This window comes from Schistocerca nitens, chromosome 4 (genome assembly GCF_023898315.1).
Source record: "Schistocerca nitens isolate TAMUIC-IGC-003100 chromosome 4, iqSchNite1.1, whole genome shotgun sequence".
NCBI lineage: Eukaryota > Metazoa > Arthropoda > Insecta > Orthoptera > Acrididae > Schistocerca > Schistocerca nitens.
The window spans coordinates 376794094-376820504 of NC_064617.1; the positions used below are offsets into that span (position 1 = coordinate 376794094).

At 41.3% G+C, this 26411-nt stretch overlaps 1 long non-coding RNA gene across 1 annotated transcript in view; it reads right to left on the reverse strand.

The window, feature by feature from the left end:
• The window catches only part of LOC126253536 (uncharacterized), a 59138-nt gene extending 44313 nt beyond the window's left edge, over positions 1-14825 (reverse strand). Inside the window, exon 1 of the long non-coding RNA XR_007545993.1 lies at positions 14374-14825. This is a non-coding gene — a long non-coding RNA (uncharacterized LOC126253536). The remainder of the gene's footprint in view (positions 1-14373) is intronic.
• Between the last annotated feature and the right edge of the window lie 11586 nt (positions 14826-26411).

A 26411-nucleotide genomic window follows, 5' to 3' on the forward strand; every position in this document is an offset into this window, starting at 1 on the left:
CTAGTTCGAATGACATAAATAATTAATGAATGATTTACGATGGAATAGTTTATGTATATGTATTGCGATATCCAGAAATAAAATACGGAGGGGTTAATTAACGGTTTAAATACATACCAAGCGTTCACACATTTGTTCGATTAGTGATTTTGTGTTGCACAACTGCAACAGGTAAGATAATGGAAACACTAAAAACGATTTAATACATGAAATGTGAATTGGTAATTGACCAAAACTGACTTCGGTGTTACTATTTAAGCAAAACTAATTAAAATAAGGTCGAATAAAAGCAATATATGAACGGATTATGCCTACAACTGAAACAAAACGGAAATGTAAATGAGGCATTACGTGGGTAGTTGTACACACATCATCACTATAGACAGAAGAAAAACTCAAAAACTTGGGGCTGACAAGCGTGCAGCACCTTTCATCAAGTTGACGTCGATTCAGAGAGGCTACGAAATGAAAGGAAGAGACAAACGTATGAGAACCAACAGCAAAGAGTGTTTTCGTCTTTCATGGAATAGCTCTTTCACAAGCATATTGTACGCTTTTATTTACTTTCTCACAACTAGTTACAAGGCCGAAGCCTCATTATTCATTGAAGACAGACACAAGTTGCATTTACTCACTGGTCAATGGCTAGACAAAACTCAAGTAAAATATTGTAATTTATAACTGCCTTAACAACGCACAAGAAAGAAGAGTGATGTGGAGGGAGATATTAGCATAAAGGAAAATAACGTATTGTAGAGAATAGTTCACCGTTACTAGTTTGTGTGTCGAAACACGGGACTGTCAGTTCAGAGGTCATACATTATTTTGAAAGGAAGAAGAATATATATTATGGTTAAATGGAACGACAAAATTCCCATATGATTCTGCTATTTACATTGCTTTACATGGATCATTTTTGTTATACACTAAATCGCATATGAAGTCTATATATGACATTACTTGACAACGTATAAATTAATTGAAATGGTGAAGTGCGTATCAGTAGCGTAGAGTTAATGTAAGCCTTGCTTTGCCTAAAGTATGATTTTACTCGTTTTTTGGAAATACGGAGAAAAATGTGAGTCGTCTCTCTACTCCTACTTTTATGAAAGTTATGAAAAAGTAACAACTGTACCTCACTTTTGACGTAAGAGGCAAACTGTACAATCTCATCTCAGTTATATGATCGCGTAGCTATATCATTTCGTGTTCACTGTTGAAAATGGACTTCATCTGGCTAGAATAAAGTTGAAATAGTGATCAATGTTTCAATAGGTTTTGCACGTATGTACATCTACATATATACTCCGACAGCCACAGTAAGGTACGTGGTGAAGGGTATCTCGTATCACTACTAGACATTTCTCCTTTCCTGTTCCACTCGCAAAGAGAGAGAGAGCGAAGAACAACTGCCTATATGCCTCCGTATGGGTCCTAATTTCTTGTATCTTATCTTCGTGGTCGTTACGCAAAATGTATGTTGGCGACAGTAGAATCGTTCTGCAGTCAGCTTCAGATGACGGTTCTCTAAATTTTCTCAACAGTGTTCCTCGAATAGAACGTCGCCTTCCCTTCAGGGCTTCTCCGTAATAAATGCGTGTTGCTCGAATCTGCCAGTAACAAGGCTAGCAGCCCGCCTCTAAACTGCATCGATGTATTCCTTTAATTCTGCCTGGTGCGGACCTATCAGTACTTAAGAATAGGTTGCACTAGCGTCCTGTCGCGTTCTTCTTTAAATTTGAACCACACTTTTCTAAAATTCTCCCAGTAAACCGAAGTCGACCATCCGCCTTCCTTACCATAATTCTTACATAATCGTTCCAGGTCATATGACTTTGCGACATTACGCCCAGATATGTAAACGTTGTGGCTGTGTCAAGCAGGGCACTGCTGATGCTGTGCCCGAACATTACGGGTTTCTTTTTCCATTCTCATCTGCATTACATTTTTCTACGTTTACAGCTTGCTGCGGTTCACGACATAAAGTAAATCATCGAGTAGAACTGAAGTGATATCTGGCGTTCCGCAAGGTAGTGTCATAGGCCCTCTGCTGTTCCTGATTTACATAAATGATCTAGGTTTTAATCTGAACAGCCCCCTTGGATTGTTTGCGGATGAAGCTGTAATTTACCGTCTAGTAAAATCATCAGGCGATCAATTCCAATTATAAAATGATCTAGATAGAATTTCTGTATGGTGCGAAAAGTAGCAATTGGCACTAAACAAAGAAAAGTGTGAGGTCATCCACATGGGTGCTAAAAGAAATCCGATACATTTTATGTATACGATAAATCGCACACATCTAAGGGCTGCCAATTCGACTAGATACCTAGGAATTACAATTACGAGCAACTTAAGTTGGAAAGACCACGTAGATAATATTGTGGGGAAGGCGAAACTAAGACTGCGCTTTTGTTGGCAGAACACTTAGAAGACGCGACAGACCCACTAAAGAGACAGCCTACATTACACTTGTCCGTCCTCTGCTGGAATATTGCTGCGCGGTGTAAGATTCTTACCAGGTAGGATTGAAGTAGGACATCTAAAAAGTACAAAGAAGGGCAGCTCGTTTCGTGTTATCGCACAATAGGGGTGAGAGTGTCACTGATATGATTCGTGAGTTCGGGTGGCAGTCACTGAAACAAAGGCGGTTTTCTTTGCGGCGAGATCTATTTACGAAATTTCAATCACCAATTTTCTCTTCCGAATGCGAAAATATTTTGTTGACACACACCTACGTAGGGAGAAATATTATCATAATAAAATAAGAGAAATCAGAGATCGAACGGAAAGATTTAGGTGGTTCTTTTTCCCAAGCGCCATACGAGAGTGGAATGGTAGAGAAGTAGTATGACAATGGTTCGATGAACCCTCTGCCAGGCCCTTAAGTGTAGATGTAGATGTAGAAATTTTCTCAAAGTCATCTTATGTCCTGTTCTAGTCACTCAAACGACGATACCTTGCCATACACCACAGCATCATTAGGAATCAACCACAGATCGTTCCCCATCCTGTCCTCCAGCTGATTTATGTACACTCTTTGACATAAAACTCGACCGGCGGCCGGCCACTGCAGAGGCCAAGTCCGCGCCGACCGCGACATGGGACAAATAAACTGACCAACTCGCTAATTCTCTAAGTCCGGCTATCTGCACAATCTTGCAACACTGTAGACTGCGGCACTTCCTGGAGGAAGTCTTGTCCCATGTTAGACAAAAGGTAGACTACATACGACAGTGGTCTAGCGGTAGAGTGCATTCTGTCTGTCTACAATGTCTATGGATCGAGACCAGCTGGCGCAAAAAAATTTTATAGCCTCTTGTCTCTGAATGCTGAAGACATGAATGTAATGGTAGGGCAGATTCAATCTGTTTCACTTTCTGACACGCCGATAACAAAATTTTATCCAGTTACCATTTTTCGGCATATTTCTCGCAGACTGTCCTCCTCTGGACTCCATATGCGGCAAACCACCGGGATCCACTTGCTGGCTACCGGCAGCGGCCGTGGCGACAGCAGCGGCGCTGCACTCCCCCGTTCTGTATCGATAACGCCTGCTACCGCTCATCGCTTTTGATAATTTAAAACGCTTTATTATTATTAAATGTTGCTCTACAGAAAATTTCTACGAGTTCAATTGTCGCTCGAAAGCAACGGAGACAAACGCCCTGATTATTAGTGGGTACTGTATTACATTAATCGTCAAGATATGCGGCACATATGGATAATGAGGAAGTCTGCGTCTTCATACGTTTCCTCCTTGAAATCTGTATGGCCCGAAATTAATTTTATAGACTGGGACGAAATCAGACTACCTCACTACATTAGATGATAGGCGAATGTAAGAATACTATGTCGCGACCGCGGAAAGTAACTTGAAAGTTAACGGAATTTGATATTTCGTTTGAGTAATTCGGTGAACAGTAAAGTGTTAGAATTCAATTGTAAAGCAGGTACGACATAAATAGGAGTCATGTGACGAACTACGATAGCCTAAAGACCTGGCACTCACCACATAGGGTTGATGAAGAAAATGATGAAGAGTGGATGACGTAGTGCTAGGAACCATTAGTTTATAAGTAGGAATGTGTTAATTTACCATATTTAGTAATGCTCAATTTAAATTCATGATTTTGGTTAGTTTGTTTCAAAATCTGATCTGGAAGTGTAGGAAAATATTATCTCGTGGCTTTAACTAATCGAACTGCTAACAGAAATTCATGGTAAAAATTAATGCTCTTAATTCTGATCTGAAAGAGTTAGTTTGCAAAGAAGCCATTTGTAGTTTGCATGTGTTTCAATTTGTAATTTGACGAGTTTCTGAAATTCACGGATGAAGCAAAGGTTGCTAACTTAGTATGAAAGAATAAGAAGTCACATTTTGTGAAATGAGTTAGTAGAAATTTACGTGTGAAGCTAATTCTTAGAACAACGGGATTTGAAAGATACGTGGGAATCAGTGAGTTCTCTTTCCTGAATTAAATAAAGGGCAAAAAGCATCGTGTAGCCATGCTATGCACGCTGTACACGAACTGTAAGTATTGTGAAAAGTTCTGTGTGTGTATTTAAGTATCTTTTGGAGGGGAGGTTTTGGATGGTATATTAGGAAATCAGTCTAGGTAACTTGTGGAGGTTTTTTTTTCAGTTTCAATAACGTGCCGCGCACGAATATGAGGGGAATGTAAATTTCGGAATCGCGACCACGCGAACTTACCAACCACTAGAGAGTTAGTTAACGTCGAGGCACGTCAATAAATGAGAGGTGTTTTTGGGATCAGACAGTGATGAAGAAGTTATAGAACCTTTCTAGAACTGGTCCGCGTGGAGATACCATCATTGCTTTGCCCAATGGTAATAAGAGTGCCAGTGTGTTGCTGTGACGTTATGAATCAAGCATTTTGGGTTATCCTTCAGAAAATGGTTATCTTCGTAAGAGACCATAGGAAGTAGAAATATCTTTATATGTGCTGTTACAAGATCAGCTGTTAGGCAATTTTATCCTGCATGTTACTGGTAATACCGTAATTATCTTTTGAGAAATGAAAGTAAGACAGAATGAAAAGAAATAGCTTACAGAACGGAGGAGTTATTATGCAGACCCAGTTACAATTCCGGTTACTTACGCATTTTCTTTAAACACAATCGGGTGATTGACAGTGTACCAAATTTGTGGTTAACATTTCAGAACCAAACATTTACCCGTTGCTCATACATTTGTTTATTTATTTCTTTGAGTAAAGAATTTAATTAGTAGTTTCTATGGGTAACAACCACGCAGTGACACATTTAATGAGAATACACAGGGACCATTTAGTTTTAGTAGGCTTCCGGAACACTTTAGGACCTCGCAACTGGTTTGGCCTTTTTTTTCTTTCAGTACCCTACCCATCCTCCCTCGTTTTCTGTAATTGCTCGAAGGCGTCGGGGAAGTGATAAGGCTAAATTCCTCGAGAGATTATGATGATCGTTTATCTCCCACCATGTATTCTCTATATTTTCCCACAGAGTTTCTGAATTCCTTGACCCAGGTGGTAACGACCTCGTAACCTCCGCCCACATATTTTCAATGGGGTTGAGGTCTGGTGATTTTGGCACGAAAGGAAGAAGTTTTATTATCTGCCGACCTTGGAACCAGTTCTGGATGGCTCTGCTATTATGAATCGGGCTATGATTCTGTAAAGAAATGACCATCCATTAACACAGAAATTAAATACTTCTGACTAATAGTATGAATACTTAATTTCCATGCTGTGAAAAAATTCGACAAAAAAAATTCGAAAACTGCAATGGCTGTTTATTCGGAGGATTCCACATTCCAAATTACTTTGCTGATATCTGTTGACAAAAACCTACATTGACAAGGGAAGGGAGCTGGGACGGAGATCAGAATACAGAGTGAATGGTAATATAGTTTACGGTGCCAGTTATAACACGCAGGTAGGCCTTCTTTCAGAATATACAGTCCTCCTATGCTTTGGTAATGATGAGGTGGGGTGTAAGTTGATCAATACAGTGCAGCAGTCTGTTGAACTGTTAGACTCTGTTGCATGGTTGTAAAGCTAATCTGCTTCTCTTATTCAAAACGATTGCTTGCCTTCACTATACACTTCTTTTTTCTGTCTTTCCACTGAAAAGGATATATAGAAGAAACAAAACTGTTTTAAAGGGAGATATTCTCTACGGACTTTACACGTGCTCGTTCGCTGAATGTGTTGCATTTACCGAAGGCGACCGTGGCCGCTAACGTCACCTGTTCACACTTCGTGTCTACGCGGCCCCGCGCTCGGAGTAAACGCCTACAGTTGAGACAAATAACTGATTTCAGGAACGTATAGAAATAAGTCTTCCCTCCACATTAGTGAGAACTAAATACCACTAGGAGAACGTATCTTCATATAATGTTCATTGCCCAAGGACAATTCGTGTATGCCAACGTTGCTTTTATGACTAAGATCATAAAATCTGTAAATCGTAACCCAATTCATATATTTGCATGCGCCTACGGAATATTAAACATGAAAATAATTTGTTTCTTCGTCATATAATTTTTAATCAAGGCAATGCGGGCAGTTGCCATCTGATATTAAAATTTAATGTAAAGGGGGAATAAAGAAAAAGATATACGAGAAACAAATCTCGAACCCATGAATAGTTGTGTACTATCCTGGAAACGTGCTGATACGGCTATCTCACAATTTCAAAGGATAAGGAAACCATCCAGTCTACTTTCCGAGAACGATATTTCCTAACAGAAAGCACACCAGGGTGAAAGAAAGTTCAAATGTGTGTGAAATGTTATGGGACTTAACTGCTAAGGTCATCAGTCCCTAAGCTTACACACTACTTAACCTAAATTATCCTAAGGATAAACACACACACCCATGCCCGAGGGAGGACTCAACCTCCGCCGGGACCAGCCGCACAGACCCTGACTGCAGCGCCTGAGATCGCTCGGCTAATCCGTCGCGGCCACCAGGGTGAACGGCTTTAGGCTGAGACACCAGGACCTCAAACTACGTCACCATTACGTTCATTCTCTGATTCCTAGCCCCGTCATCTCACACTTCCCATGTCAAAGTGGCTGGCAGAAACGAACGCGAACGACCTGGGATTAGGTGATACAGACCTACATCCATTTACTATTTTCTTGTCATCTAGATCACATATTGAGAGTAATCACCACAGGAAGAGTGGTTTTGAGTTAGGAAACGTATTTCAGTTCAAAATGGTCCCTTCATGCAAAAGGTGGCCACACTCTCGTGTTTCACGTTGCGAGCTGTACACGTCAGCTACGATTATGGCTCTGGGACTTAACATCTGAGGTCATCAGTCCCATGGACTTAGAACTACTTAAGCCCAACTAAGCTAAGGACAGCACACACATCCATGCACGAGGTAGAATTCGAAGCTGCGACCGTAGCAGCAGCGCGGTTCCCGACTGAAGCGCCTAGAACCGCACGGTCACAACGGCTGTCAGCTACGATTATGGTAAGGGCAGTATTTACTGCTGTGCGAACAAGGTAATGCTGCAGTAAAGTGCTCCATTTATTCAACTATAGATGCTTTCTTTCATTAGTTCCAGTTTTTCTGCAAAAGCTTTACCTTATCAGTTCCTTCCGCTACTGCTCTTTTTTAAGTTCTAATGCCTAAGGGACCAAACTGTTAGGGTCATCATTTCCTAGACGTAGTAACTACTTACATTAACTTAAACTAACTTATTCTAAGGAAAACACACACATCCCTGCCCCGGGGAGGACTAGTACCTCCGGCGGAAGCAGCCGCGAAATCTGTGACCGTGCGACCACTCCGCGCGGCAACTACTATTCTAAAGATCACAACTAAGAGACTATTCATAAACCTCCGTATCATATGTGTTCTGTAAACCTCTCAGGATTTTCGGCAATAGTATTCTTCGCGGATACCAATTTACATCGACAACAAAACAAGACTAAGTCCCTGAAGAGACTAGAATTAACTGTCAGCGACTCGAATTTGTGTTGTTTAGATCGTCTAGGTGTCAAACAAGACGGTAACAGCTACTGAAGCAATAAACGAGGTTTTTATTGATGTATTAACTACGGCAGCTATGAAGATAAAAACGTATTAAAATGCACATCAGCGCATTTTCCCATTGTTTCCTTTCTTCTTCAGTAGTCCCACATTACATTTTTCTTTGTGAATCCACCATATGAGTTCGATGTGTTGGACTATTATCCATAATAACACCTGATATTCTAGTCATGTATAACAAATTTCACTGAAGCTGATCAGTATAAGTACACAATTCATTGGTAGATTTCAGTGGTGTAATGTGCTATCGGGTTGGCGTCTGGCAGCGCAGCTCCACTAGGGCTGTGGATAGCAGTGAGGCCTTTCTGATCTGTTCAATGCTTTCTTCATACTGCTACTGTTTTTGGTACTTGGCAGACGTTTTAAAAGTGTTTGGCACACCTGCAGTCATTCACTCTCTTTCAGTATTGGTGCCGAGGGCACATGCTCAATTCCTATAACATTATCTTTTTACATTGACGAGGAATCTAGATAGTCGTCACGTTCATGCGCCATCTACATCGCAAATTAAATATTACGGTCCTAGGAACTACCCTGCAATACGTTTTGTATTTCATTATCGGAACTATCTGCATTAACCGTCATCAGAACACTGTCAGGGAACAGATTGCAGCAGTGCCCTGGTAGCTACTTGGGGAACTCCTTGAGTCGTGATCTAAGGAAAGGGTAGTTGCTGATTCACATTATATTAAACTAGCGAGAAGTACCGAATTTTCCTTTTTCTCTGCAAACTTCCAGAACTAAATTCAGTAGCAAAATGATAAGAAGATATTTGCATCATTGTGCCAACTCAACGATCAAACTATTTTTACAGGTTTTTATTTTCACAGCCATTCTCGTTCTGCATAGCAATAAACTTCATTCATTATTTGCTTGTTCTCGTTACGATTATTATTGTCATTCTCTCACTTGCAAGAGTTTTCACATCCCTATTTGGTATCGATGCACATGAAGAGTGTCTATGAAAGAAGGGAATACTGAATGTTACGTCATACAGAATACACTCATTTACCTCGGCACCTCGTGATCAACGCTACAGGAGAAGTCAGATACATAAAGTTGGCAATGGGAGGACAGATCTGGTGGCACAACTCTGCAACTACTCCTGTTGATTTAACACAGTGTTGTCAGATAAACTGTTGCTCCGGAATCGAAAATGTAGTTCGGGCTTTGCCACAGTAGCAGAGAGCTGCTAATTTCGGACCATGACCGAGGGTTACCCTTGGGTCAGCTGCTGGTTAGAGTGTTGCAACTGTAAATGGAAGGCTTTGTTTGATAGTCTTGTGCTGATGCTGACTGAATAAATTATGCCAGTGGATAAAAAACGGTTTAGTTTTGAGTCCTAACCCTCGAAGGCTGGGGGGGGGGGGGAGGGAGGAGGGGGGAGCACAGGGGTCTGCTTCATGAATTCCAAGCAAAAAAACACAAAAAACAACACAGGAAGGGTTCGAACAACTACTTTCAAGCAGAGACACGCATTTGGAATCTGTTCATCGTTTAAGGGGCCAAACAAAAGGGCAACATTACGGGAACATTGATCAGGCAACTTAGTATATAATAGAGCATACAGATTTCAAGGAGGAAACGTATGAAGACGCAGACTTCCTCATTATCCATATGTGCGGAACATCTTTCGTGTTAACGAAAGTAATATCCCGCTTTACATCTTAATAAATCACAAATGAAATGAATGCCATAAGGAATCGAATATTTGTTGATTTCATCTCTTCTTGCTTCCATCCCTACCAACATATTTCTTCATTCTCGTGGTAATCATGACATTCTATATGTATGCTGCAAGAGATTGCACGTGGACATATTCGATATCGATGTGCAAAGCGTTTGATATCTTACATTATATTCAATTCAAATAAGCTTTCGATATATTTTTACTTCGTTTGTATTTTGAGATGATTATGAACGTTACGGAAAATTATCTCACGTGCTTTATGCTGAATGAGAAACACTGAATCATCCGTTTTGCTTTCCCTACGTTGAAATGATATAATGTCAGAGTCACAGCGTTCTTCCACGCCAGAAGCTGAAACTTATCATTCTGGATTAATGATATTGAATGTCTCAGATGTATATATAGCCCACAAGGCGACGTCAGAAACTATCAGGGGAGAACGCCGGAAAGAAATCAAACGTGTGCGCGCGTCTCCCCTCTGAAGAACCGTATCGGACAATCACGACAAGCATTTCGCTAAAGAGTTGCCTCGTAGCAGAGCTGAGAATTGGCAGCGTCGTAGCAAGTATTCGTCAACACAGTGATAGTGCATTTACTTCCGGGTGTAGCTCGGCATTGCCTCGCTAAATTCACTTGGCATTCGTTTTTCACATCGAAGACTCATCGATATAATCCACTGTAAGATGAGACACTTATAAAGTATATTTCATTTCTGGATTCTAAGAACGGCGTTCTTCACATAAGTAACACCTGTTTGTGTGTTTAATGTTGCGTTTTGAGGCTCAGGCAATATCGCAGTGACTATAGTCCACCTGTTGCCCCTAGTGTGTCGTTAGCTCAGTGGTTCCCTTACGTATTGTGGTGCTAGTGCTGTATGAGGTGGCAGTTCCAACATCAGTGAAAGCCGCTGAACACAACCTTTTATTTTCCATTTTAATTAATGGAGTTGCAAACTGCTAGTAAAAATTCCTTATACGAAATCTGAAGAAGGCCTTTACACATAAATCTTCGTACAATTTCGAATTATGTTAATATCATGGATGTCTGCTTTGCAAATGCCAAGGTGCTTCACTGTAAAATAGTTTCTGAAAAGATTCAAACCGACTGTCAACGATACGAATTTGAGCTTTGTTCGTCATATAGGTCTAACATGTCAGGAGGTTGTTTATGAAGTGAACATGTTGATTAATATAGTTCCTCTCTTCTAAATTTTTGCAATAGCATTTAACTGTAGACTTTTTATGACACCGGCTTTAGCAATTCCTTTATGTTCTGTGAAACCTCAAAACCGATGAATTTTTCTGGTTTAAATCTGATGACCTTAACTGTCACTTCCGATCGACGTTAAATACCTTTTGAATCCATACATGGAACTCCAAATGTTCAGTGTTCCTGTATTTCTACAGAGCATGCATTGCAAGGTATTCACACAGTTTATCGCATTGACTTACCATAAGGAATGAAACAAAAACTGTAATACACTTTACACCACAGACGCTCACTATGGCTTGACGAAAGCAATCGAATATTGGCCAAAATTTGCACAAATGATTGACTTTGAAAGGAAAAGAAGCGAGGTATAAAGCATTTATAAATTCATCGAATGTAGTGAGGTGGTTTGATTTCGTCCCAGTCTATAAAATTAATTTCGGGTCATACTCAGCTCTTGCCGATTAATGTAATACGGTACCCATCTAATAATCAGGGTGTCTGTCTCCGTTGCTTTGGAGCGAAAATGGAAATCGTAGACATTTTCTGTGGAGCAACATTTAATAATAATAATGAAGCGTTTTAAATTGTCAAAAGCGATGAGCGGTAGCAGGCGTTATCGATACAGAACGGGGGAGTGCAGCGCCGCTGCTGTCGCCACGGCCGCTGCCGGTAGCCAGCAAGTGGATCCCGTAGGTTTGCCGCACACGGAGTCCAGAGGAGGACAGTCTGCGAGAAATATGCCGCAAAATGGTAACTGGATAAAATTTTGCTATCGGCGTGTCAGAAAGTGAAACAGATTGAATCCGCGCTACCATTACATTCATGTCTTCAGCATTCAGAGACAAGAGGCTATAAAAATTTTTTGCGCCAGCTGGTCTCGATCCACAGACATTGTAGACAGACAGAATGCACTCTACCGCTAGACAGGCGTATGTAGTCTACCTTTTGTCTAACATGGGACAAGACTTCCTCCAGGAAGTGCCGCAGTCTACAGTGTTGCCAGATTGTGCAGATTGTGCAGATAGCCGGACTTAGAGAATTAGCGAGTTGGTCAGTTTATTTGTCCCATGTCGCGATCGGCGCGGACTTAGCCTCTGCAGTGGCCGGCCGCCGGTCGAGTTTTATGTCAAAGAGTGTACACATAGAAAACAGCACACTTCTCTGAGGCACTCCTGACAATGCCCTTGTCTCTTATGAACACTCGCCGTCGAGGACAACGTACTGGGTCCTATTACTTACGAAGTGTTCGTGCTGGACGTTAAAACTGTAACACCCTAAAGCTGACATCCAAAAAACCACATATTGGCATTAAGTATAGAACGTGATTGGATATGCAAATGATAAGAATTTTAGCGCAGCCGCATAAACCAGAGAAGTAACGCCGTATACACTCAGTATATAAGGATACACTGTGGAGGTCATTCATAAATCTCAGTTCAATATCAGCCTTTAGTGAGTAGAAAGAAGCACGTGTCGGACTTCGACTGGATGGTGACCTAACTGCCGCTTATCGTTGCGCAATGTCTTTTTTTTTTTTTTTTTTTCGCGGTGGTCGGGATCGCACAGCTACCATGGGAATATGTATGATGCAGTGGGTTCAGAAAGCCCACAAACAATACCATGCCCTATCTTCGAGATGAGCGAGATGTTCAGATGTCTTCGGTGAGTGAGAGATTGGGGGACAGTCGTAGAAACTGTATATCGAGGAAGTGCAGGACAACAAAAAATGGTTCAAATGGCTCTGAGCACTATGGGACTTAACATCGGAGGTCATCAGTCCCCTAGAACTTAGAACTACTTAAACCTAACTAACCTAAGGACATCACACACATCCATGCCCGAGGCAGGATTCGAACCTGCGACCGTAGCAGCAGCGCGGTTCCAGGCTGAAGCGCCTAGAACCGCTTGGCCACACACGGCCGGCGCAGGACAACAGCGTCAACACGCGGCCTCACTCTTTGTTGTTAAAGTAGAAATCTCTCACTCACTGAAGACATCTGGACATGGGTTGCCTTGACACTGGTACTACGACTAACGACTTGTGGCAAAGAGTTGAATCGCTTGAAACGACTTACCCGCATCTGTCGCCAAAACTTGAATTCACTTCATACCCAGACGGATTAGAGCCATTGTTGTTGACAAGGTTGCAGCCTTGTGTGTCAGATTTCGCGCCCTGTACTCCCCCAAATCACACACAAATTTACGCATGTATTCGACCTACTAAGCTGCATACGTACAAAATGCAAAACAAAATTTCGTCACTTTCTATCATTCCTGGCATTGCAATTTCAATGCCTAGCAATGAATAATACGAGGACGCTGTCAGATTGCCGGAAGCATTTCGAAAGTACTTCTCCGTCTTTGAAATTGTAAGATGTTATACTTGTGATCTTGATGAGACCAGAATTTCTCATGATGTGAAGAGTACGAAATAACTGGAAATTTAAGGTAAATCAGTAAAGTATGGAAAAAATATTTTGACTGACAAGTGCAAGTTAACAGTTATTCAGTTTACCTTCATATTCTATGTAAAGTGAGAAACATTTTCAACAATAAAGACGCAAAATAAAAATGCGTATGCACCACATTGCATCCTACGAAGTAATACACACGCTACAAAGTGGCTTGAGGAACACTCTTCTGAGTTTAAACACTTCCACTGGCCACCAAACTCTCCTTATATGAACATTATTGAGCGTATCTAGGATGCTCTGCTACGTGCTGTTCAGAAGAGGTCTCCACATTCGATTTCCTTCGTATGAAGAGGTCTACGCCTGGGTAGAATCATGCTTCCATATGTAAACGCAAAAAATTTTTGCATCAAGGCATTGACCGTATTGCCTAATTGTGAGGTAAATGATTAACAATTGTCGGCCGAAGTGGCCGTGCGGTTAAAGGCGCTGCAGTCTGGAACCGCAAGACCGCTACGGTCGCAGGTTCGAATCCTGCCTCGGGCATGGATGTTTGTGATGTCCTTAGGTTAGTTAGGTTTAACTGGTTCTAAGTTCTAGGGGACTAATGACCTCAGCAGTTGAGTCCCATAGTGCTCAGAGCCATTTGAACCATTTTTTTGATTAACAATTAGGGCGATTACTTTTCAAATAACTGAAGGGCCAAAGAAATTGGTACACGTGCTTAATGTCGTGTAGCCCCCCCCCCCCCCGCCCCTCACCCCAAGAGCACGCATAAGTGCCGCAACATGACGTGGCATGGCCTCATGGACTCGACTAATGTCTAAATTAATGCTGGAGGGAACTGATACCATTAAGTAAATACTGAAGTAATACACACACAGAAAGTTTCGTAATTACTGATAATTCAAATATCGCGACCAAATACTGGCCTGGCACGAGGAACCCCTATGAGAGGTCCAAAACATGTCCAACTCCTGAACGACTCACCACTTCCTAATTAACCTCCTTTTGATTCTTCGGACCGTCCTCTGGGTCATTCGTCGTCTCTCTTCTTCTGGCGGCATCGTTGACTATCCTGACGACGGCGCACAGGATGTCGGTGTCCTCGACAGTCTTTCCACAGATCGCCTTCCTAAATGCGAAGACGCGCGGCTCGTCTGTCACCGGGGCGGCGGAAACCTCCGCCTCAGCTGTAGCTTCACTTCCGTCGCCACCGTCACCCTCGTCGGCCTTGACCGAAGAACTCGTCAGCGACAGGAGCAGCGTCATCAACAAAGACATCGTGACGAGCAGCGGCGGCTGCAGCGGTGCCCGTAGCGACCTCATAGCGACTGAAGTCGCCAGCGAATGCAGCGGGGCTGCCGAGACGACCTCATACGTCATCGCGAATAGTTCGTATCGCCTGCAAACCGGTGAAGACTGGTCAGAGTTGATCTCCTTTCTCCCATATGCGTCCCACTGCACAGAGCGATAATCTTTAGCTTTCATATCACCAACTGCACAACAACACACATATCAAAACGCTATACACACGTCTGAAGAGGGTGGAACCTTACTCTTCTGATGACTGTCAGATCTTGATGAGACGTAACCGAATATTATGTCCTAAGTTGAGACATGCAACACAGTGGCAACTAATTTCAAAAGCAATCTGCGTAACAGTCAACTCATTCATACAACTGGGAGACAAGGTCACCACCCTCGTGGAAAAATGTTTGCGGTTCCAGAATGAGATTTTCGCTTTGCAGCGGAGTGTGCGCTGATATGAAACTTCCTGGCAGATTAAAAGTGTGTGCCGGACCGAGACTCGAACTCGGGACCTTTGCCTTTCGCGGGCAAGTACTCTACCGACTGAGCTACCCACGCACGACTTACGACCAGTCCTCACAGCTTCAATTCTGCCAGTACCTCGTCTCCTACCTTCCAAACTTCAGAGAAGCTTCTTTCTTTCAGGAGAGCTAGTTCTACAAGTTTCGCAGAAGAGCTTCTGTGAAGTGTAGAAGGTAGGAGACGAGCTGGCAGAATTGAAGCTGTGAGGACGAGTCACGAATCGTGCTTGGATAGCTTAGTCGGTAGAGCACTTGCCCACGAAAGGCAAAGGTCCCGAGTTCGAGTCTCGGTCCGGCACATAGTTTTAATCTGCCAGGAAGTTTCATACCAGCGCGCACTCCTCTGCAGAGTGAAAGTCTCATTCTGGAAACATCCCCCAGGCTGTGGCTAAGCCATGTCTCCACCATATCCTTTCTTCCAGGAGTGCTAGTTCTGCAAGGTTCACAGAAGAGCTTCTGTGAAGTTTGGAAGGTAGGAGACGAGGTACTGGCAGAATTGAAGCTGTCAGGACGGGTCGTGAGTCGTGCTTGGGTATCTCAGCCGGTACAGCACTTGCCAGTTAAAGGTAAAGGTCCTGAGTTCGAGTCTTGGTCCGACACACAGTTTTAATCTGTCAGGAAGTTTCATGTTTGCGCTTGTCTATGGAACCATTATTCTACCCATGCATCCACCTCTTTGTCTTTCTTCTGAGCTGCACAAACGTGGAAATCCCATGGGAAGGGATTGGGTCTATATGGATTATATGTAAGGTATTCCTAGCGAAATTTCTGCAGCGTACTCGAAATAAAGTGGGCAAAATGCCGTCGGCTTACACATCTTTCATACAGTCTCGACCTCTTCTCATGCCAGTTCCGTATTTTTGGTGCCGTGAAGACAGACATTCGCGGCTATCGATTTGCTTCGTACGACGAGGTCTACGCCTGGGTACAATCATGCTTCCATATGTAAACGCAAACATTTTTGCATGAAGGCATTGACCGTATTGTCTCATTGTGAGGTAAATGATCAACAATTAGGGCGATTACTTTTGAAATAACTGAAGGGCCAAATAAATTGGTACACCTGCTTAATATCGTGTAGCCCCTCCCCCCAAGAGCACGCAGAAGTGCCACAACATGACGTGGCATGGACTCGACTAATGTCTAAATTAGTGTTGGAGGGAACTGACACCATGAACCCTGCAGGGCTGTTCATAAATCCATAAGAACACGAGGAAGTGGAGACCTCTTCTGAACAGCACCTTGCAAAGCATCCCAGATATGCTCAATAATGTTCATGTCTGGGGAGTTTGGTGCCCAGTGGAAGTGCTTAAACTCAGAAGAGTGTTCCTGAAGCCACTTTGTAGCAATTCTGAACGTGTGGAGTGTCGCATTGTCCTGCTGGAATTGCCCAAGTCCGTCGGAATGCACAATGAACCTGAATGAATGCAGGTGATCCGACAGGATGCTTACGTACGTGTCACCTGTTGGAGTCGTATCTAGACCTATCAGGGGTCCCACCTCAGTCCAATCGCACACACCTCACACTGGTCGGCCGCGGTGGTCTAGCGGTTCTAGGCGCTCATTCCGGAACCGCGCGACTGCTACGGTCGCAGGTTCGAATCCTGCCTCGGGCATGGATGTTTGTGATGTTAGGTTAGGTTTAAGTAGTTCTAAGTTCTAGGGGACTGATAACCTAAGATGTTAAGTCCCATAGTGCTCAGAGCCATTTTTTTGAACCTCACACTGTTACAGAGCATCCACCATCTTCAACAGTCACCTGCTGACACGCAGGGTTCATGGATTCATAAGGTTGTCGCCATACCCGTACACGTCCATTCGCTCCATACAATCTGAAACGAGACTCGTCCGACCAGGCAAAATGTTTCCAGTCATCAACAGTCCAATGTCAGTGTTGACGGGCCCAGGCGAGGTGTAAGGCTTTGTGTCTTGAGTCGTCAAGGGTACGCGAGTGGGCCTTCGTCTCCGAAAGCCCATATCGATGATGTTTCGTTGAATGGTTCGCACGCTGACACTTTTTGATGGGCCAGCATTGAAATCTGCAGCAATTTGCCAAAGGATTGCACTTCTGTCACGTTGAAAGATTCTCTTCAGTGATCGTTGTCCCGTTCTTGCAGGATCTTTTACTGGCCGCAGCGATGTCGGAGATTTAATATTTTACCAGATTCCTGATATTCACGGTACACTCGTGAAATTGTCGTACGAGAAAATCCCACTTCATCGCTACCTTGGAGATGCTGTGCCCATCGCTCGTGCGCCGATTGTAGCACCATGTTTAAACTGACTTAAATTTTGATAACCCGCCATTGTACCAGCAGTAACCGATCTAACAACTGCGCCACACACTTGTTGTCTTATATAGGCGTTAACGACTGCAGCACCGTATTCTGCCTGTTTACGAATCACTGTATTTGAAAACGCATGCCTATACCAGTTACTTTGGCGCTTCAGTGTAATGAACTGTTTACTTACTTTTTACCACATTTCTCATTTTCATTTGACTGCCACTTATATATTACACGTAGCGATGTTACTTCATTACCACTGATAATATTATAAAATATTTTGGTCGACCGTGAAATGCTTCGTGCACACCACTAGTTTTTTATAAGTTTGCAACTTCTTCAGAAAGAATAGGGGCGAGAATTTCTTGTTGCTAGTGTTTTGTATTAAAAATCGTCATAGCATAGTTGTTGACTGCCGACTTTATTGACAGCCAGCGATTATGTTTAATAGACCTCCCATCGTGGAGTTGGCATGGCATCAAAAATTGGAAGCCGACGTCCTCCATCTTAGAAGCCCCAAAACAACCTTCAACTATTTTTATTCTATCCAGAATAGGCACGGATGTATAATACATCGATAAAATAGGAATCACAGAATACATTGAGTTCACGTACAGTCAGGCAACAACCACAGTCTGACATAAACAGTCGCGACACTACGCCTCGTTTTTGCTACACACTCCGAAAGCAACGCCCCAAGCCACTAGCAAGCGACACTTCTGAATACGATATCGGATGAGTGAGAATACTAGCATTTATATTTATTTGGAACATAGTTTTAACTATAGGCAGTGCTTGTGGTATCATAACAATGGCCAATAACTTCATGATAATACCACATGTTTCATTCTTTAGTTTCTTAAGGCCCCTGCGTGGTACGAAACGGTGCACCACAGGACAGTTTATTTATGATTATCCTGTAACATATACACATTTACTGAACAATGTCGTTTGCGTTCGATAACAAAAAATGCTAGTAAACAACGTAATACCCGACCTTTTGTGGAGAGACGTATATCTATCTACCCAACGAAGCCGAGTTACGTTCGCTCACTTTCAGCCAAATCAGTGAATGTGGAGGGAGGAAACCAATATGGAATATAATACCAACGTTATTTAACGTGCTAAATAGGCCGCAACACCTGCAGCTTAAGGAAATAATAATACTGTTTCCCAAACCAGAAGAAACCATTTCCACGGTTGTTGCTTAATCTGAGTCACAAACGGCAAGAATCTGCAACACATTCGCTTTTGAAGTAAAGGCAAATTCCATTTACCAAAATATTCGTGTTTTAGCGAAGTGTAGGAATGTTTTTAGTGTCAAGAAAAGTGCTTATGGTAATCACAACAGAAATGTATGCTTCTCAGACATGAAATAAGTGTTTACATCCTCTTGCTTTCAGAGGAGAAAGCTATAAATATACACATATTCGAAAGTATTTCTTCACGAACAAGTTTCAACTTCTATCATTTAACGTGTTTGATTCAGCTGTTTTTACATGTCTTTCACGATAATTCGTATCTCTTGGTGGTTTAATAACGCATGAAAAGCAAAAATATAACAACTGTTTCGTTAATTAAGTAGAAAATAACTAAAAACAAACATTATCCTTACGACTATGTGACTGTCTGCTTTCCCACCGCTTGGAGCGCTAGTATCACTCCAGCTGTTAAACGATATGAACTTTCGCACCAGAGAGTGTAATGATTGTATGTATTAGACTGTGCCACAAGACTCAACAAACTTCATCATGTCCTTTGTTGGAAAGTGTTTCGTCATACGTATAAAATACAGATTTCCCAGGAGAAAGCAGATTAATATTGAATGAATATAGTGACAGCAGCCTGCGGTAATATTCTTCATTTGCTGAAATATTAGAAATCCACATAGACTACTTTCTTAAATCACAGATTTTCTGGTCATTAAACGTTCGGAATGTTTAATCTCGTAAAACTTGTCTGCTTTCCTTTTATGTTGTTCATTTATGTCGTTAGATTCTGTTTCTGCTTACTAAAGTTTGTATCTGGGTTGTGTCTTTCTCGTTGTTTATCTGTAAATCAAGTTTAGAACACTCGGCTCTACATTCGTCATACAGTGAACATAAGTACCCAGTGACAAACATCGGTAAATATTGATCGGATGAAATAGGGTTTGGGGATTTTTTCTCTGAATGTAGCAGGCGTAGCTTTCGAATTCTAAGTTCTTCTCGTGCATATAGCCGTTCACTATCATGAATGCTATATTGGGACATGCAGCCTCTCAGTGGCGGTAAATGGTGATGCACTTTAGATACGGTATTCTTTAATTTTGTTTGGTCTACTGATATATTTTCCGTTGGTCTCCACATGTGCTTTCCCTCTAGTAGTCAATGCATTTTTAAGAGTAGTAAGACAGTTATACCATGCAATGTCAAGAATGATGGTTGAGCAATGTCAAGAATGATGGTTGACATTCCTGAATATCCTGTATTTTTCCGTTTCTATTTAATGCACACCTTATAGAGATGAACCATGGACCTTGCCGTTGGTGGGGAGGCTTGCGTGCCTCAGCGATACAGGTGGCCGTACCGTAGGTGCAACCACGACGGAGGGGTATCTGTTGAGAGGCCAGACAAACGTGTGGTTCCTGAAGAGGGGCAGTAGCCTTTTCAGTAGTTGCAGGGGCAACAGTCTGGATGATTGATTGATCTGGCCTTGTAACACTAACCAAAACGGCCTTGCTGTGCGGGTACTGCGAACGGCTGAAAGTAAGGGGAAACTACAGCCGTAATTTTTCCCGAGGGCATGCAGCTTTACTGTATGGTTAATGATGATGGCGTCCTCTTGTGTAAAATATTCCGGAGGTAAAATAGTCCCCCATTCGGATCTCTGGGCGGGGACTACTCAAGAGGAAAAAGAAAACTGGTGTTCTACGGATCGGAGCGTGGAATGTCAGATCCCTTAATTGGGCAGGTAGGTTACAAAATTTAAAAAGGGAAATGGATAGGTTAAAGTTAGATATGGTGGGAATTAGCGAAGTTCGGTGGCAGGAGGAACAAGACTTTTGGTCAGGTGAATAAAAGATTATAAATACAAAATCAAATAGGGGTACTGCAGGAGTTGGTTTAATAATGAATAAAAAAATAGGAGTGCGGGTAAGCTACTACAAACAGCATAGTGAACGCATTATTGTGGCCAAGATAGACACAAAGCCCACGTCTACTACAGTAGTACAAGTTTATATGCCAACTAGCTGTGCAGATGATGAAGAAATTGATGAAATGTACGATGAGATAAAAGAAATTATTCAGGTAATGAAGGGAGACGAAAATTTAATAGTCATGGGTGACTGGAATTCGAGAGTAGGAAAGGGGAGAGAAGGGAACATAGTAGGTGAATATGGATTGGGGGTAAGAAATGAAAGAGGAAGCCGCCCGGAAGAATTTTGCACAGAGCACAACTTAATCATAGCTAACACTTGGTTCAAGAATCATGAAACAAGGTTGTATACATGGAAGAATCCTGGAGATACTAGAAGGTATCAGATAGATTATATAATGGTAAGACAGAGATTTAGGAACCAGGTTTTAAATTGTAAGACGTTTCCAGGGGCAGATGTGGAGTCTAACCACAATCTATTGGTTATGAACTGTAGATTAAAACTGAAGAAACTGCAAAAAGGTGGGAATTTAAGGAGATGGGACCTGGATAAACTGACTAAGCCAGAGGTTGTACAGAGTTTCAGGAACAGCATAAGGGAACAATTGACAGGAATGGGGGAAAGAAATACAGTAGAAGAAGAATGGGTAGCTCTGAGGGATGAAGTAGTGAAGGCAGCAGAGGATCAAGTAGGTTAAAAGATGAGGGCTAGTAGAAATCCTTGGATAACAGAAGAAATATTGAATTTAATTGATGAAAGGAGAAAATATAAAAATGCAATAAATGAAGCAGGCAAAAAGGAATACAGACGTCTCAAAAATGAGATCGACAGGAAGTGCAAAATGGCTAAGCAGGGATGGCTAGAGGACAAATGTAAGGATTTAGAGGCTTATCTCACTAGGGGTAAGATAGATACTGCCTACAGGAAAATTAAAGAGACCTTTTGAGAAAAGAGAACCACTTGTATGAATTTCAAGAGCTCAGATGGAAACCTAGTTCTAAGCAAAGAAGGGAAAGCAGAAAGGTGGAAGAAGTATATAGAGGGTCTATACAAGGGCGATGTACTTGAGGGCAATACTATGGAAATGGAAGAGGATTTTGATGAAGATGAAATGGGAGATACGATACTGCGTGAACAGTTTGACAGAGCACTGAAAGACCTGAGTCGAAACAAGGCCCCCGGAGTTGACAACATTCCATTGGAACTAGTGACGGCCTTGGGAGAGCCAGTCCTGACAAAACTCTACCATCTGGTGAGCAAGATGTATGAAACAGGCGAAATACCCTCAGACTTCAAGAAGAATATAATAATTCCAATCCCAAAGAAAGCAGGTGTTGACAGATGTGAAAATTACCGAACTATCAGTTTAATAAGTTACAGCTGCAAAATACTAACACGAATTCTTTACAGACGAATGGAAAAACTGGTAGAAGCGGACCTCGGGGAATATCAGTTTGGATTCCGTAGAAATACTGGAAAACGTGAGGCAATACTGACCTTACGACTTATCTTAGAAGCAAGATTAAGGCAAGGCAAACCTACGTTTTTAGCATTTGTAGACTTAGAGAAAGCTTTTTACAATGTTGACTGGAATACTCTCTTTCAAATTCTAAAGGTGGCAGGGGTAAAATACAGGGAGCGAAAGGCTATTTACAATTTGTACAGAAACCAGATGGCAGTTATAAAGAGCCGAGGAGCATGAAAGGGAAGCAGTGGTTGGGAAGGGAGTGAGACAGGGTTGTAGCCTCTCCCCGATGTTATTCAATCTGTATATTGAGCAAGCAGTAAAGGAAACAAAAGAAAAATTCGGAGTAGGTATTAAAATCCATGGAGAAGAAATAAAAACATTGAGGTTCGCCGATGACATTGTAATTCTATCAGAGACAGCAAAGGACTTGGATGAGCAGTTGAACGGAATGGACAGGTCTTGAAAGGAGGATATAAGATGAATATCAACAAAAGTAAAACGAGGATAATGGAATGTAGTCGAGTTAACTCGGGTGATGCTGAGGGAATTAGATTAGGAAATGAGACACTTAAAGCAGTAAAGGAGTTTTGCTATTTGGGGAGCAAAATAACTGATGATGGTCGAAGTAGAGAAGATATAAAATGTAGACTGGCAATGGCAAGGAAAGCGTTTCTGAAGAAGAGAAATTTGTTAACATCGAGTATAGATTTAAGTGTCAGGAAGTCCTTTCTGAAAGTATTTGTGTGGAGTGTAGCCATGTATGGAAGTGAAACGTGGACGATAAATAGTTTGGACAAGAAGGGAATAGAAGCTTTCGAAATATGGTGCTACAGAAGAATGCTGAAGATTAGTTGGGTAGATCACATAACTAATGATGAAGTATTGAATAGAATTGGGGAGAAGAGGAGTTTGTGGCACATCTTGACAAAAAGAAGAGACCGGTTAGTAGGACATGTTCTGAGGCATCAAGGGATCACAAATTTAGCATTGGAGGACAGCGTGGAGGGTAAAAATCGTAGAGGAAGACTAAGAGATGAATACACTAAGCAGATTCAGCATGGAGGGCTGCATTAAACCAGTCTCAGGACTGAAGACCTCAACAACAACATAGACAGAGGAGAAATCATGACATGCAGCTTCATCTGGTCTTCGCATTGCAGGATTTACGTTGATAAGTCTATTCGGTGAGTATAGTGTATTACAGGAAGCCATTTCATTGAATTCCTTGATTAATCTATCCCTTTCTATAAACAGAACATTCTGAAAACACCTAAATCATAAGCACTTACATTCGTTAATTGTAACGTGACGCCAACCTTTTTGAAGAACCAGAAACGCATCCCAATACTTTTCTTGTCCTTGTTTTCTGCCCAGGACTGGAATGTTCATCTTCATTCCACGACATTTTTGACGCTTTTATTTCACTTAAGAAATAACCTTACGCATAATCTCGGTAATGCTAACAAGAGTGTTTCTGCTCAACTTACTGAGAAGCCCACTTTGGATGTTCAATGTAGCGCCATTTTATATCAGTCTTTGCTTTATTACTAAACAATATAAAAGTTCGAACTTCGTTTACAGTGTGTGAGTGAGTGGCGAATATTGCTGGCAAACCAGGCAATATGAAGCTACAGTATTATAAGGTGAAATATAAAAAGAAAAGAAAAAAGCTCTAAGTAGAAAATAGATCTTGATCGTTCTAGCTTAGCACCGAGTGGACCTTGATCTTTTTCTCAAGCACATCAAAAATTTTGCACAGATTTTTGACCACCTTCATTATTCCTGTGCACCCATCAAATATATATAATATCTCTTATCACATACTGTTATGTTTGTGACTGTATGTTACAAGTACATTGTACTACTGTATGTTGGATGAATGAATAAATAAAAGCAGTAAATGTGTAGCCTTATGTATTCTAAAAAACCACAAAATGAAATTCTACAGTAAAATCAAGGAGGTTATCCCTGAAAAAGTGGTACAGAGAAGTCCTGGCGAGAAATAGTCTGGGAAATGAAGCAAAAAGGCTTCTGTTAAAAACATACAATATTTCTGTATGAAAACCAAGTGTGAAACTATATGCTGTTTATTAAACCTTAATTAAAACATACGTGAAACACCTGATTAAGATGCATATACATGTTACAGACGTTAGGCTACCATTACTTTAAAAAATGAGATAAACCATTACTGAACCAAACATCCATTTTACAGAGTCTAGGTTATTGAGACGCTTCCTTTATTCATAATGCGGTCTTTTGCTCCAAGTAAAGTTTGAGGTATTACTTTAAATGCTCGTTAGTACCATCAGAACATCCTACTGGTGGCATTCATTGAACTGCAAATTGCTGGAACATGCTTTCAAAAATTAATTTATCGTTTTTTACTGTTACACTGAATGATACTTCATAAGTAAGATTTCAGAGTGAGAAGATGCGTAAATTACAATAACAGTGACGCACTGACAGTCCAATAAAATAAGAAATCAGTTCTGCATGAGTTTTACCTTCATGCAATTCTGTTTCTTCTACATTTCAAGAATCTTTCACTTTTTTGACATCCACAAGCCATGATAGCATGCCTTGCTTACTTCTTTCCTCATTGCGCGCAATTACGGTGAAACAAATAAAACGTATTTTTTTTTCTTTTTGCAAACGTGGACATCAAAGATGTTGTGCAATTGATTCGAAAGTTGAAAATGTAACGAGTAATAATCAGTAGCAGTAAGCATTGCTTTTGGAGTTACAGCTTCATCAGCTGTCGACGCAAATATAATAAAAGAAAATTTAAATGGGTTGTGTAAATATCTTTTTCACTTAACACGTTTCTCTTCTTGGTTATATGAAATGTATTAAAAAAAGAAAATTTTATTTACGAGGAAAAATGCGTCGTACTACTGAACCATATACTCATTTAAGAACAGAAAAAACGTTTTAAAATGCTTTCCTGACACTATGTTACTAACGTAAACACTGTAATATTTACTGTTGAAAACAAATGTCGCTTGCACACTACATAAGTCACGGGCAAAAACCAGTCGTAAACAGTCTCCAGGTAAACAGTAGCCTGCTAATGTTTTGGGTTTCTAACATGAGGGCATCGGCTCTAAAAAACGTGCAGCTTAAGTCTGTGGCATCATCTCCCATTATTTTTACCTCCATGGCTCTCAACGAAATTCACTGGATCTCTTTATTTTGTGTAGTCATTCCCAGAGAAACGTTAATATATATACGGTCAACAAATAATAGTTCTTTGCAACCTGAGATCTGATAGACTGCCTCTGCACTAGAAGAGCCGCACTAGAATCACAGAGGAGGAACTCAGAATTTTTTTCAGTCTGTCATTTTATGGCCTTCTCAAAGTTTTGAACTTTCCCCATCACACAACTACTTTTCGAACATTTCGGAATCATCAATGGCTTGGTACAATCCGTTTTAAATAATAACTTTCAACATATTCTTAAAAGACCGGTTGAAATTTCTGTATTAACATGAGTGTGTCTATACTTAAATTGCAGAACGACTGAGAAGATGAAACTTCTACCTTATTTGATTCTGAAACAGCTGAGTAAAACTGAACGTACTGAGCCTACTTTCTCTTTACTTTTTCTTATCATGTCAGCACTGACCCACAATATTCTAGCGCAACGCAATCTGACTGCTCAAAAAAAAACAACCTGACTTAAAATAATTAATTCAAAAGAATGGTCCTGACTAAAAAGAAATGTTAACAATAACCTATACATTTCATTAAGCACTTACTTCACAAAAGTCTTCATTACGTGAACTACTGTAATACAGCGAGCGTCAGTACTGCCAGCTAAATAAAAGATTCTAACTACTGAAGCCACTAACTACTAATAGGCATGTGGTTAGCAAAGGAAAGATTTTGTTGCAAACCAAATAATGTATTTTTTACTTTAATACTGTGACATCCAGTTCAAGCGCGAATATAAATCGTCATTGACATCCAGTACAGAGATATATAATCAAGAATAATTTTCAATCTCCAAGTCGGATACTTCCAGATAGTTAGCCTACGCTAACACTTCAGACCTTTACCCTCCATCAATGCTAACTTCTCACATTTAACATCCATCACTGCTGACAACTTCACCTCCAACTGCCCAACAGTACTTCCATCACTGCTGGCGACTAACTTTCAACTGCCCAACAGTACTGGCGATTAACTTCCAACAACGAGTCCAATCAGCCACAGAGTCTCTTACAAAGAAAGTGCAGTCACAGATCCAATGCAAAACGCTACACAGTGCTGGCACTGCAGAAGCAGCCCATTTACATAG